The sequence below is a fragment of the Cotesia glomerata genome, linkage group LG1 (assembly GCF_020080835.1).
Source record: "Cotesia glomerata isolate CgM1 linkage group LG1, MPM_Cglom_v2.3, whole genome shotgun sequence".
NCBI classification, from domain to species: domain Eukaryota; kingdom Metazoa; phylum Arthropoda; class Insecta; order Hymenoptera; family Braconidae; genus Cotesia; species Cotesia glomerata.
Window position 1 is genome coordinate 23604310 of NC_058158.1, and position 14949 is coordinate 23619258.

The 14949-nt window shown below is 37.0% G+C and overlaps 1 non-coding gene across 1 annotated transcript; it reads left to right on the top strand.

Annotated features, from left to right (window-relative positions):
* The first annotated feature begins 7480 nt into the window (after positions 1-7480).
* On the top strand, positions 7481-7552 carry Trnae-uuc. Its single transcript has one exon. It is a non-coding gene; the product is annotated as a tRNA-Glu (tRNA).
* Positions 7553-14949: the final 7397 nt, after the last annotated feature.

Below are 14949 nucleotides of genomic sequence, written 5' to 3' on the forward strand. Positions count from 1 at the left end.
AATTAAAAATAAAAAGAAATATAGAAAAAAATTGTATACTTAAAAGAGTTGAAATTAAAAAAAAAAATCTAAATTTTGTAAACTGAAATTTTGAAGAAGAAAAATCCAAATGAAAAATACTCAATTTTCGGAAAAAATTAAATAAAAAAAAAATTCGAGTCTTGAAAAATCAATAAATATTAAAAAATATTCAAATGACACGGATACATCGTTTACTCTGAAAAAATTTCACTCTGTGAAAGTTCTCTGTGTCCGCAGAGAGTCTAAAGTTCTCTGTGTCCGCTTTTAGACGAAAATTTTTGAAAGTGTAAGATTCAATCAATTCTTATGAAAATTTATAAATTGCCTATTCATTACCACAAGTTTCACTAGAGAGCCTTTTATAAGAGTTTTTACAAAGTTTTATAGAACTTTATAAAATTTCATGAGTTTAATGAAATTTTATAAAATTGTATAAATTATTAGACTTGAATTTTATACAATTCCAGCTCTTAAAATCCATTTAATCTCAGAAAAAATTATGAAATAAGCATTTTTCGTCATGTAAGGCTTATCACATAAGTTATTCACTTCGTGACATGAACCGTTACTTGGACAAGTGAGCAGCGTTCCAGACTTCGATACGTGAGGACCCAAGTTCGAGCCCAGCATATTTCAGGATTTTTTCATCAAGTATCAACATATAACTAGTGTTTCAAACTTTGTAATAAGTCCACAACACTATAATTAATTTCATAATTGCCATCTTTTTATTTTTGAGAAATTTTTTTTAAAATATTTTTTCTGAGGTACAATTCTTACATCACTTACATCACTTTTACGTCATAATGACATCATTATCATAATATAGACATCACAGGTATGTCATATTGACGTCATAAATGTCATTGAGACATAATACTGACGTCATGACTACGTCATATTTTTACGTCAGAATCTTACGTCAAGAAGTGTGAAATAATGAGTCATATATGACTCATTCGTGACTTGTATCTTACGTAAATCCTGACATAGCCCAATGTCATTTTGACGTCACATTGACGTAAACGTGTTTACTGGGTTCTGAATTACCCCAAAATTGGAAGAATTCTTTTGTGCTGACTATTCCTAAGGTGGGATCGCCACAAAATTTTTGTGACTACAGACCTATTTCAATACTCTCTTGATCATCAAAAGTATTAGAACGTTGTGTTTATGATCAGTTAATAAAATATCTCACCTCAAATAACTTATTAGATCCTCTTCAAACTGGATTTCGAGAAGGTTCAAGTATTCAGACTGCGTTGCTTCGCTTTTATGATGATATACGCGTAGGAATTGATGATCATTTAATCACTATAGCTGTATTCTTTGACTTTACCAAAGCTTACGATAGTGTTGATCATGCACTGTAAAAAATCCGGAGTGAATCGGGAGTGAATTTCACTCCCATTTCACTCCCATCACTCGGAGTTCCGGAGTGAAGTAATTAATCACTCCACGTAGGGAGTGAATCCGGAGTTTTTATTTGCGGAGTGATTTCGGAGTGATTTCGAATTTCACTCCGAAAAACATCCGCGTTCGGAGTTTTTAAAATAAAAAAAATAAGGATGAATTTTCGTTCTACAAAAGAAATCTCAAAATTAATCTTTATATATATATTTCTTCAGTGCGTGTGTTTGTCACTGAACTCCTCTTAAACGGCTGGACCGATTTTAATGAAATTTTTTGTGTGTCTTCCGGTGGATTCCAGAATGGTTTAGATTCACAATTCAGTCCACGGGAAAATGTTTATTTAATAGATTTTTTATTTATAAATTGTTGTTGACCTTGACTACCCACATGCACTTTTCATATATTTTATAAATATCATATATATAAGATATATGAAAAAATTCATGTGGGTACTCAAATGAAAGGTCTCGATGAGTATAAAATCATAATGGACTTATATTTATGAAAATGTTAATAATTAACCAAAGATAATGTATTTTGTTAACTAATGATGTTTTTAACGATATAAGCTCATTCCGATTTTACACTCATCAAGAGCTTTCATTTGAGTACCCACATGAATTTTTGATATATTTTTCATATGTACATATATATAATATATATAAATATATAAAATATATGAAAAATTGATGTGGGCACTCAAATTAAAGGTCTTGATGAGTGTACCATCGGGATGAGCTTATATCTTTAAAAATATCATTAGTTGACAAGATAAAATGTCATTTCTTAATTATTGAAGTTTTTAAAGATATAAGCTCATCCCGATGTTACACTCATCGAGTTCTTTCATTTGAGTACCTACATAACATTTTTTATATATGGTATTTGTGAAATATATAAATATATAAAATATATTAAAAATGCATGTGGGTACTCAAATCAAAGCTCTTGATGAGTATAAAATCAGAATGGGCTTATATTTACGAAAATGTTAATTATTGAAGAATGCCCATTGCTTATTGTTAACTAATGATGTTTTTAACTATACAAGCTCATTCCTAAAATTTCTAAATTTAAGACGTGTGTACATGACAACGTCTGTCGGGTCTGCTAGTATATATAAAATAAAATATTATTAAAAATAATAAATTAAATTTTTAATAATTAAATATAAAAAGGGTTTATAGAAATATTTTCTTTACAAAAATTTATTTATTTCTAAATTCATTTATTTTGGGAGTGAATGCGGAGTGAATTTTATTATTAATAAAAATTAACTCCTTCTCGGAGTAAATATCACTCCCAGCGGGAGTGAATCAATTAAAAATCATTCACTCTTCATTCACTCCGCGTACACTCCGCAAATTTTTTTACAGTGTACATTTCTATTATTAAATTTTAAGCAATGTAATCTTTCACCTAGTGTTTTGAAATGGTTTTATTCGTACCTTAAAAATAGGCGACAATCGGTAAAAGTTCAAGAAAGACAGTCTTCCTGGAAGTATGTCAATATTGGCGTTCCACAGGGTAGTGTTCTTGGACTACAATTATATGCTCTATTTATAACTGAGATAGGAAAACTTTTAGACTCCAAGCATATCTTTTATGCTGATGATTTAGTGATTTAACTAACTATTTGGCGAGCTATTACAAATATGAATGCCCTTATTGTGAAAATTGAGAAATGGTGCTGTAATAACTTACTCAAATTAAAAATGAGCAAAACAAAGATTAGCATTCATTATAGTTCTCAGCATATTACAAATTTAATCTGCTTAACTGCTTCTAAAATATTGATGAATGGAGAACCCATCGAGTATATTACACCTGTGAAATATCTTGGTGTAATCATTGACAATATGCTCTCTCGGCATGAACAAGTTTTATCTGTTAGTCAGCAGACTATGAATTGCTTAGCCCGGCTTAAAGTGAACAGTAGATTGCTAAATACTGCAATGTGAAGAAAACTAATTTGTGCGCTTATTCTGCCACCCACACTGAAAAAATATATATGCGCATATATGCTGGCAAAAATACATATACGTCGCACATATAAAATATATACGCCACATACTTTTTTTTTGCCCCCGTATATGCGGCATATATTTTTTTTTAGTACGGGCAATCTTTAACTATTGTAGTGCGGTTTATAGGAATATTTCTGGTAGTCTGTAACATAGGAATTTTTAATTATGTGCGTAGTGTTTCAAATGTTGCATTTAAATCATGAAAAATTACTGCACAATAGTTTCCGCATCTTATTATCTGTTAGAGACCAAGCTGTACGTTAGAATGATGTATTTCATCAACCTATGTGCAGGACAGTAACATTGGAACGCTCGTTTTCAATGACTGCAATGAAGTTGGAATCAACTACCTTCAAATCTTGTTACTTCAGGAACTTTTAAAGACTTTAAAGCTTCTGCATATAATTTGTTTTTTAACCCTTTACCGCCGAAGTTGGACTAAGTGAGCCGTGTGGCACCGGAGTAGGGATCACAAATGACGTGCGCTTAATGTCCCCACTACCTGAGTTTACGGGACTAGTGTTCGGTCATTACTGTCTAACAGCTATTAAATGGGTTTTGTTGGTGCCCCGTTTAAAGACATTTGTCTCCTGAAGCGTTGTCAAAGCCTATTATTATTTAAAATAATAGTAGGTACGCTACTGCTCATGAGAGCACACGGGCACACACCAACGCAGATACGGGCCGTCCGCTAGACAATTCGCAAAGTGGGGGAAACGCCCAGAAGCCTTAGAGGGTTAATAATGATACTCAATGTTGTTCAAATTCAATATCTTCATAATCTTTACTCTCTAAACATGAATTAGTGAAAATTCACTTGAATAAAAAATTGGTATCCTTATGATTAAAGTACGAAAGTTTTTTAACTATAAGAATACAGTTTTCTCACTGTCAAAAAACTAGCCTTATAATAAAACGTGGTATTTTAAGGTTAAGAATACCAGTTTTTTTAAATCAAGAAAACTCGAGTAAAAAATTTAGTATTCTAGGAGGAAAAAATTTTTTTTTTCAGTGAATAATTGTATAATTGTATTACATGATTCACAATGAATCTATGTTTTGGACTGTATAGCCTTTAGGGAACACTTGTTCTAAGATTAATAAATAAATGATTATATTGTAACGTGGTAGATTTTATTTCACGCCCAATACCTAGGGTATTATAACCTTCCAGGCTTGAATCCAACGTCGTGAATGTTATGTGTGAATGAATGAAAATATGACTAATGTGTAATGAATTTATTTTGTAAAAATACGCAACGCGGATCGAGTGACGGAGATATAACAAGTATCAGCAAGTCCGAGGCTACGAATTGGAGCAACAAGGATAGCAATACGACGAAAACAAGCAAGTACCAAAGCGAGTACCAAAGCGAGCGAGGCACCGAGCGGCGTAAACATCCAAGAGGTCTGAGTACAACCGACGCTGCATTGCCGCATTTTTCCAATACGACGATCGCCATCGATGACAGTTGGTTAGTCAGTACTGCAGGTAGGTCCGTTGACTGTTATGTGGACCTAGGTCAACTATCGACTGAAATCAACTGCAAGAGAAACGACGATTAGCACCGCCAACTTCAACGAATGAAGAAGCGGGTACTTCTCCGTGAAGAAGACGATTCGAGGCTGGACTGTCGACCGACACGTACGCGATTTTGCACGCTCCGTAACGTAAATTTAATTTCGAACTTATGTCGCGATTTTGTTTATTTGAAATTAGTTTGTAACTTGTAGTAAAGTATTTATTCTAAGAATTTATTTATTGAGTCGACCGCATGAAGCTCTCCCGAGCTATTACGATGAGGACGACGCTCTGTTGCTTGGTAAGCCGACGTTCTTGTTCACTATTGACTCCAGCGTTTAGAGTCCATGTGCAATTTTGTAATACATTTTGAATTATAAAATGATACGCGAGGATTCAACGCTTTACGATGGTTTATTTTTAAATGCTATTATTGTATAGTGTGATTGTATGATACTATTATTGTAAGTATGATTTTTATGTCTATCAATTCATTGAATCTGAATCTCAACGTTAAGTAGCCACTTCCCGAGCCATCAAAATTTGAAAAAAATGCAAAAAACCCAAAAAAATTGCAAGAAATCATGAAAAATCAAAATTATTGAGATGAAAAATTTTTTTTGATTCACTTTGAGTACGATCTTTATGTAATTTGTTTCACTGAATTTGAATCTGAAGTTTTCTTGTCCCATTGACGTTTTAAAATTAAAAAAAATCTCAAAAATTTAAAAAAAATCCAGAAAATTGCAGTTTTAAATATGATAAAAAATCTATTGAACACGATTGTTAATGACTTGGGTGAATTTTAATGGATAAAATATGATCTTAGAATTGAAAAATTGACAAAATTTTAAAGTCTATAAAGAACGATGCATAAATAGAATGAAGAGAAGGATTTTCTCGAATTTGAAACTGTTTTTCGTTGGTTCTGAGGATAAAAATTCTGAAGATCAAGATCGTTTGAGAATAAAAAAATTCGATATCTTGCAATTTTTTTTGGTTTTTTGCCATTTTTTCAAATTTTGACGGCTTACGGAGCTACCTAACGTTTAGATTCAGATTCAGTGAATTGACATACATAAAAATCATACTTTATCTGGGTTCACAAAAATTTATTCATCGCTGTGACCAGTTTTTCGCAATTTTCGGGGGTTTTGTTTTGCATTTTACTCAAAATTTTGAGGGCGTACGAGCAAAACTGAATTCAGATTCAGATTCAGCGCTTTAAAATACATAAAGATAGATAGGTCCGGTCAAAAGTACAGATCACTTTTTTTTTTGTGGGCCGGTGTAATGAATACTACTTTAATATATACTTTCTATTAATATTCTTAATTTAAAAACTAAGTTTTATTATATTTTATAGATTTATAATCTTGATATTTTAAATAGACTGTTTACTCCGCTTTTACACTGGTATTACTACGTTTTTACACCGATTTAACACCGGTATTATGACACCGAAAAAGTACACCGTTACGCCGGTGTTAAAATAAGTCCATTTTTAACACCGCTCTTTTTACAGTGTAGCAATTGCACAATATTACCTCGCAGTCGAAAACAATATTCAGCTATCCCATTATAAAACACAGTAACTGACATTTTTTGGACTTTTAGAATTTTTTTTTATGAAAAAAAAAAAGGTTACACTTTAATGTAAGAGGTACTTCTACCCTCCATAGCCTAATATCATGTCCACATATATATGTGCAGTCAGAAAAACCATGTTTCTATAAATTGTCCGTTCTTTTGTTTAAGAAAGGGGATTTGAAATGACTTGAAAACGTCAAAAAGTATTTAATTTGAATACTATGTAGACATATACATATAAAAAAATTTGCTTTGATATGGCTCTTTACCGTAAGATGGACGGTGGCGTTGTTTGCTCGGTGGGTCTTATATACGTGACTGAATAAAGTAGTCAGTACTTGTCTCGGATAGCTTAACTGGTAGAGCCCTTGGCGCGTAACCGAGAGATCTGGGTTCGATTCCCAGTCTGGGCTGTCTGATTATTTTTTCAATTACGGAAAAATTCCCACTGAGTAGGTCCCCCCCCCCTTTCCCCTATCCGTTCTTTCCCAACTCCCTTAAAAATTTGCTTTGGTATGGCTACATTTTGTAATGAGCGATATTTCAAAATCCTTTCTTTTAATCAAGGTCATGTTGATGCATGGCCAATTTTCTAGTATGGACCATATATGGCCATAGATAGGAAATTTATGTGTGGTCATTAAGGTGTTTTATTTGAAACGAATATTTTCTTTTTACTGACACTCTTAAACTTAGTACTGAAGTAAACATAGAAAAAATACTTTGTTAATTAAAAAAATAGTCTAACTGAAAACGATCGAGGATTGCCTCTTCTCTTGACGAGTTTTAAACAATATGCATTTGTAACATGATCAAATTTGTTAATTTAATTTTTTACTGCATTTCAATATCTATTTCTGTTGTAGGTAAAGTCCATAAGGATAGTTCTCGTCATTCACCGTCATGATCCGATATGGTGTACTGGTTAGCATATCTGGCTTTCACCCAGAAGATCCGGGTTCGATTCCCGATATCGGAATTTTTTTTTTTCAGAATTGTGATAAATAATTCATTTGTTGCATTTACGATTTTAATAATGTGATATATTTCTATATTTGTGAAGATTTAACACGAATGGCTCGTCTAACCAAAAAATTAGTCATCTTGAATGAAACGTCTTGATGGTCGTACACAGCATAATGTATGATTCAGTTCTCTGAGTTAATATTGAAGAACACTTTTTTTCTTTTGAATGATGTACGCAATTTTATTCAGCTTTTATTTTGCATTATAAAACAGAATATAGCATAGCGGAGAAGGTGTAGCTTATCCAGATCTATCACTTAAGGTAAAAGCCCCAATATATGATCATGTACCAGTATATGATCATATATTGGGGCTTTTACCTTATAAGATTAATACACATGCACAGTAAAAAATTTTGCGTCATTGCGTCAAAAAAAATTAGGAAAACGGTTGACCCTGAAGGCCATCTCTGCAACTTCCCGCCAATTCTATACCTAAACGCTTGAAATTGCACTTATCACGTTTTTGAGCTCTTCGAGCTCATAAATACAATTTTTGTCTTATTTTGAGCTCTCCATGCTCAAAAAAATAGCTTTTGTATGGTTTTGAGCTCTTCGAGCTTAAAAGTTTGATAGAAGTTTGATAAAACACTATTTTTTGAATTTTCAAATCGCAATAACTTTTGAATGAATGAACCTATTTTCACGCGGTTGGTGGCATTCAACGCAGTTTTTTAAGCTTCATAAAGAATTTTCAAGTTTAAATTGATAGAACAAAAAATTTCGGAGTAATTCCAAAAAAACACTTTTTTCGGTTTTCTTTCGTCAACGATCTCACGAACGAATCGACCAATTTTGACCATACACACACACATAGTGACACCCTCGCGGGGATAGTTACTGAAGCTTCCTGTGACCTTCAAACGTTGAGATCTGATGAAAACTCAATTTTTGCAAAACGGGGTAAAACCAATAACTTTCCGATTTTCGAAAATCTTCGATTTTCTGAGCGGGAAGTTAATAAAAATTCGTGTTAAAAAATGTTGTATTTAATATCTAACACTTTTTGTGTTGACTTAAAAAAATTAACAAAAAAGTGTTTAATGTATAAGCCTAAAAAAATTTTTTTTTTTTTTTTATCAAATCCAAGTTTATAGATTCAAAAATATGTATCTAGAGTTTGGTATAAAAATTCCGAATATTTTCCGAGTTATAGGCATTTTTGTGACCGCGTCAAATGACTTTACAAGTGCGGCACTCCGACGAAAACGCGTTTTTCTCGAAACTACTTTTTTTGAACTGATGAGAACTGTAATTGGCATAAATATGAACCGATTTGCAACTTTTTTTTTTCCCTGTATTCTTCTATTCAGTAGCTATAGTTGCACGTAAGAGATTTTGGAAATTTTGATTTTTAAGATTTTTTACGGTTGTTTGAATCCAAAAAAATGAGGAAAAAAAACGAAAAAATTTTTAATATGTCACCATTTTCTTTTAAATCCAAATTTTCAAAATTCCCTACGTGCAACGATAACCACACGCATGCAGATTACAACGCTCTTCCGTTTTTTTGTTTTAGATAATCCGTTTTTGAGTTAGAGATCGCATCATGGAGGGGGAAATTTTTTTGGTGCCCCACAAAAATGCTAATAACTTTGTAACAACATGATATTTTTGGATAAAAATTTAGGAGAATAATCTGCAATGTATACTTTATAAAACAAAGAAAAATGCGATCCCCAAATTCCTTTATTATCCCAGTCAAAAAAATTCCCGAAAATCACCTATTTTTTCGATCCTCACAGTGGCCATCCCCCTTAATTTATACTGAATAGTGTTGAATACTCAACACAAAATTTTTTGATGCAATGACGAAAAATTTTCTACCGTGTGAAGTGTAGCTTGTAAATATCTAAAACTTAAATTTTAATAACAGCAACGTTTGATCATGCAATCAACTTCAGAGCCGAGTTTCTACTTAATTTAGAAGTGAACATTCAAGGGACAAAAAATTTACGGAAATTTGATAATAAGCTAAATGCATAAATAATGATTCTTAGCTTTCTTTTGAATTAAATTAAGTAATCAAGTCATAATTTAGAGGTTATTGAAAAGTTGTTAAAATATGATTATATTTAATGAAAACTATTGATGATGAATGATTATATAGTACTGATTGCAAAATAATGCTGTCTTAATAATTCGACAAGCGATGAATAGGGATAGTGAATATTAAATGACAAAAAAATGATATAGCAAATAAATCTCATGTCATTATAAAATTGCAATTGTATATTTTTTAACATTGTAAGCGACAAATAGTTCATAAAACGTTAAACTATAGTCAGGTAAGAAAAATTAATCAGGTTTCTCTCACTTAGTAATGGTCAAACTAAGTGTTAAAATCAATTCATTTACTTATCTATAATCAAAATTCAATTTTTCTAACCTTCTGCTATGCGCCTCGTTGCTTCTTCAATATCAGCTCGGGCATCTTTTAATATCACATACATTAGAGGCAACATATCCCAAGAATACCAAAATCGTTCAAGAAGTTTGGTACTGCATTCTAGTAGTACTTCGACATTTTCACCTGAAATAAAAAAAAGTACTATGATAATATTTGTTCTTGAGAAGAAACATCAAATACTAACTTATTCTGCAATTATTAAAATTTTGAATAGCCAAATTTTATTTATGAGCTAAACGTGGGGGTCCCACGACAATATTTGTATGAAGCTGCTAAATGCTCAATATGTGCATAAGAATGTTGTATTGCACGCTTCATAGCGTGAAGCGCGTGAGGTTGTGCTTTATACCCGACTCGACAAGGTTAAGCAATTTTGTGATCTTCAAATGCCTCTATCAAAACCATATTGCACTTATACAGTAATATAAGTAGATGAACATGGAGAAAACACTTGAATTAAACCATCTTATACTTTCTAAAATCATTTAATGTTGCTATTTTGAAAAAAAAAAAAAAAACGTTTCGAAAAAAATTTTACGAAATCAGAGAATTGGTGGCGCCACCGCTGCGGTTGCTATGGTAACGCAGCATAAAGTTTGAGCTCCAGAAAAAACTTAGGTATTCTCAGGCGGAAAATATCAGTTTTTTTTTATATTAAGAAACGTACATTAGATATAAAAAAACTTGAATAAAATTGTTTTGTATTCTGGGTGGAAAAAAACTTTCTTTTTTCAAAGTAAGGTTCTAAGAAGCTATCACATTTATTTTCCGAGTGATGTCCACAAGTGTGTGTGTGTGTGTGTGTGTGTGTGTGTGTGTGTGTGTGTTTTTTTGTAAAGAGGTACGAAAAAAGATCTTCAAAAGACACCGGTATCGTTAACTCTGCCGCCCATCTTCCGGCAGATATCGATAGTCGGTAGTGTGGAGATTTTTACCCACTAAAAAAAACATTCCTCTTCCCCTCTCCCCTAGATGGTACGGGGAGGACTGGATTGGAACCGCGTTAGCATTACTTCAATCCAGTCGTGCTGCGTCTCACGACGCCTACTCCTGGCTACTGGTCCCTTTCTGCGATTTTGTCTTTCAGGAGGTGCTGTGCATAAACTGCAACAGCTGACCAGTTTTCCTCTTGTTTGATCATATAGGTCACCAGGCTTGAGGGGGAGAGCCTGGTGCCTATGATCTCTTCAGTGTTTCTTCTGTAGTCCTTCCATCGAGCACACTCGAAGAATGTGTGTTCGGAGTCGTCGATTTTATCCGGGCAGTATTTGCACGTTGGTGTGCTGTGCAAACCCATCTTGAAAAGATAGGCATTGAACTGCCCATGTCCCGTCAATAGCTGGGTCAGGAAAAAGTCCGTATCCCCGTGCTTCCGAGAGAGCCAGACGTTGATGTTTGGGATCAGGCGCGCCGTCCATCTGCCCGTCTCTCCCGATGTCCATCGGTCCTGCCACTCTTGCTCCGCCTTTATCCTCGTTCTTGCGTCCTTCATGTTATCATCACTGTCTTTAGCGTCATAGAGTTTTGCTCTTTCGAACGCTAATAGGTCGATGGGCGCGGCTCCTGCAATGACCAATACAGCCGCTTCGGAAACTGTGCGGTAGGCGCAGGCAACCCTGAGAGCGCCTCGCCGCTGTACTGCTGCGATCTTTCGCCGGTAGGTCTTTTGCTTTAATATGTCTGCCCATATCTCCGCTCCATAAAGCAGTACCGAGTGGACTGCTTCTAGAAGAACTCTTCTCTTTTTTGTTCTTGGTCCCATGGTGTCGGTCATAATTCGTGCTAGGCTAGACACAGTCTTGCTGGCTTTCTTGCATGCACTGTCGAGGTGTTCACGGAAAGATAGTTTCTCGTCTATCATTACCCCTAGATACCGCAGGGCCCTTGTTGACGTCAGCGTTGTTCCTCCCATGTCCATAGCGAATGGTTTTGGAAACCATTTTTGACGGGTCAAAACGACCATCTCGGTTTTCTGTTTGGCGAGTTTCAGGTGATGCTTATCGAGCCAAGTCTCGACGGTGTCGATGGTTTCCCGAACTAGCAGTTCGGCCTCTTCCACGCTGTCCGCCACTACAGTGGCTGCAACGTCGTCTGCAAAGCCTGTTAGCTCTACTTGCTCTGGCAACGGGATTTCAAGAAGCTCGTCGTAGTCTGCGTTCCATAGATCAGGCCCCATTATTGAGCCTTGCGGCACGCCAGCCGTTATGGCGTATTCTTGTGGGCCTTCAGTAGTTTCCACTATTAGCTTTCTATCGTCAAGGTAGTTGTCGACTAGTGCCAGATTTTCTGGCTCCGCGTCAAACTTGTGCTCCAGAGCGTCTAAAATGTCTCCCCAATTTGCGCTGTTAAATGCGTTTTTGACATCTAGCGTGAGGAGAAGACATACTTTACGAGCTTTGAGGCTACCAGACCATGCTTGTGTTGCTGTCTTTATGACTTTCTTGATCGCTCCGACTGTCGAATGACCTTTCCGGAAGCCATGCTGGTTGGTGGCAAAACCTCCAGCACGGTCGATGTCGTCGCGAAGTCTCCCTTGTATGAGCTTCTCGAGCAGTTTTCCAGCAATGTCTAGCATACAGAGTGGTCTAAACGACGAAGGTGTTATGGGGGTTCCCTTACCTTTGTCTAAGAGAACCAATCTCTGCCGTTTCCAGACCGCGGAAAAGGTGCCAGTTGCCAAGCATGCGTTGTAGGTGTTCAGGAGTAAGTCTGGGTATTCCAGGGCTATAATCTTGATCACCGATGCCGGGATGCCATCAGGTCCAGGTGCCTTTCCTGTTTTGAGTGACTTGGCCGCGTCTTGTAGTTCCTTAGTTGTGAAGGGCGTTACTTCGTTGTTTTTAGTGTAGTGTTTCTTCTCCCGCGGCGGGTGTTTGGGGAAAAGCTCCGCTACGATGCTATCCATTAAGGCTGGAGACTTCGGCGCCTCTGGTGAAGCCTTTCCAAGTCGTTTGGCGACAATTTGGTAGGCTTTACCCCAGATGTCATTGTCGAGATCGTTGCAGATCTCTTTCCACAACTTTGCTTTACTTGCTTTGATGGCTCGATTTAGCATCTTTTTGGCCTGCTTGTACTCTTTTGAATACAAGTCCTGGCTTGGGGAGCGTTTGGCGGCTCTCGTTGCGCGGCGACGTAGTTGATGGCACATTTTGCGAAGTTCCGCTGTCTGTTGACCACCAGTACGCCGGCCTGCGAAAACTCCGGTTTTTCAACCGCGGCATAGAGGCGTCACATGCGGCGGAAATCTCCTTCATCGTATTTAGTACTGTCCTTTCTGTCTCGCTGCAAGTATCCGGAGTCGGGTTGTTCTGAAGGGTAGACCAGCTCCGTGCAAGTGAAGCTCGCAGTGCCTCTGGATCAAGCTTCCTGACATTCCACTTTCGCTTAGAAAGGTCGTGTTGTGGTACCGGAGCAGATGCCAATCCAACGTTAAATGTCACGAACTGGTGATCACTGCCACTGTATTTTTCGGATACTGTCCAGTTTTCAATCATGTTGGCAATTTTTGGAGTCGCCAACGAAATGTCGAGGATGGACTCTTGGTACCCCGGTCTTCTGAAAGTCGTGGTGCTCCCAGTATTTAGCACTATGAGGTCGAGTCTAGCCACGACGTCAGCGACCTCGTTGCCTCTGGTGTCGGAGAAATCAGCGCCCCATTCAGCCGATTTAGCATTGAAGTCACCAGCTACGATAACTTCGCCGTCGAACTTAGTGACCGCATCTTCTATATTTGCGAGTTTCTGTCGGAACACACTAATCCCTTCGTTAGGTGAGAGATAGACGCTCATGAAGTAGGTTGTGGGGGTTTGAATCCAGACAAAACCTGCTCCACCTCCGCTGTTGTTGACGGTAACGTTCTTTGTGTTCACAATCCAAATTGCTGCCGTGCCCGTTTCGTCTGCGAACCATGTTTTACCTTCGATGTTTAGATATTGCTCGCAGATAAAGCAGACGTCAATTTTATCTTCGAAAACACGCTGGCGCAGCAGGTTTTGCGCCAAGGCGCACCTATTCAGGTTGCCTTGTAGTATGCGTGTCATTTCTGACCTTTCATGGCTTCTGCAAGTGCTTTGCGGAATGCCTTACACGCTCCAGTGCCAGAAATATGGCATAGACTATCCTGGGCATCTTTGTCCGAAGCACAAAGGAAGCATTTTAACTTCTCCGTGCAGTTTACGGCCTTGTGGTTCTCTCCGCCACATTTGTAGCAGCACCTGCTTCTGTCTGGTCCCGCACACTGACGTGTTTGGTGTCCATAACCAAGACATTTAAAACAACGTGTTACTTTTACTACTGGGCGTATACGACAGTTCACCAAACCGATCCGTATACGGGCCTTGTCAAGGGCCTTAATCGTGGTGTGGGTTTTGTCAAATTTACCCGTTTGACCTCCAGGTTGTCAGTGAATTCACGTTTGAGTGCTTCACGGACTTCGCTCTCGGTAGAGATTTCATCTAAGTCGAGGATCTCGATCGTTGTTGTTGGTGTTAGCGTCTTGACTGTGCCGATGTTTGCAGTGGCTGCCCTTACTGCATCGGTGAATGCCTTGCTGTCTTCGGACTTTCGAGCCATTTCAAGGAGAACGCCTCCGTGTTTCGTCTTTTTAATAGACCTTATGTCTACGCCCGTCTCGACAGGGCTTACCTTGGCCTTGATTTCCTTCAGGAGATCGGCGTATGTTCGCCCTTCAGCTGGTTGGACTAGGACAGCTTTAGTTCTTGTCTTCTTCCTCCTTGGTTTCTTGGAGCCACCGCTGTTTGGCTGGTCTTGGGCTGTAGCAGTTTGAGTCACTGGCTCCTGTTCTTTCTTTTTCTTGTTTTGCCGAGTCACTTTGGTCCAGGTATCATCCCGGGCTGTCTTTTTCTGTGCTGGCTTGTCAATATCTGAGGAAGGGCTGGGCGTGGACAGCGGCCTCTTCTTGTTGCCATCTCCTTGCTGTGG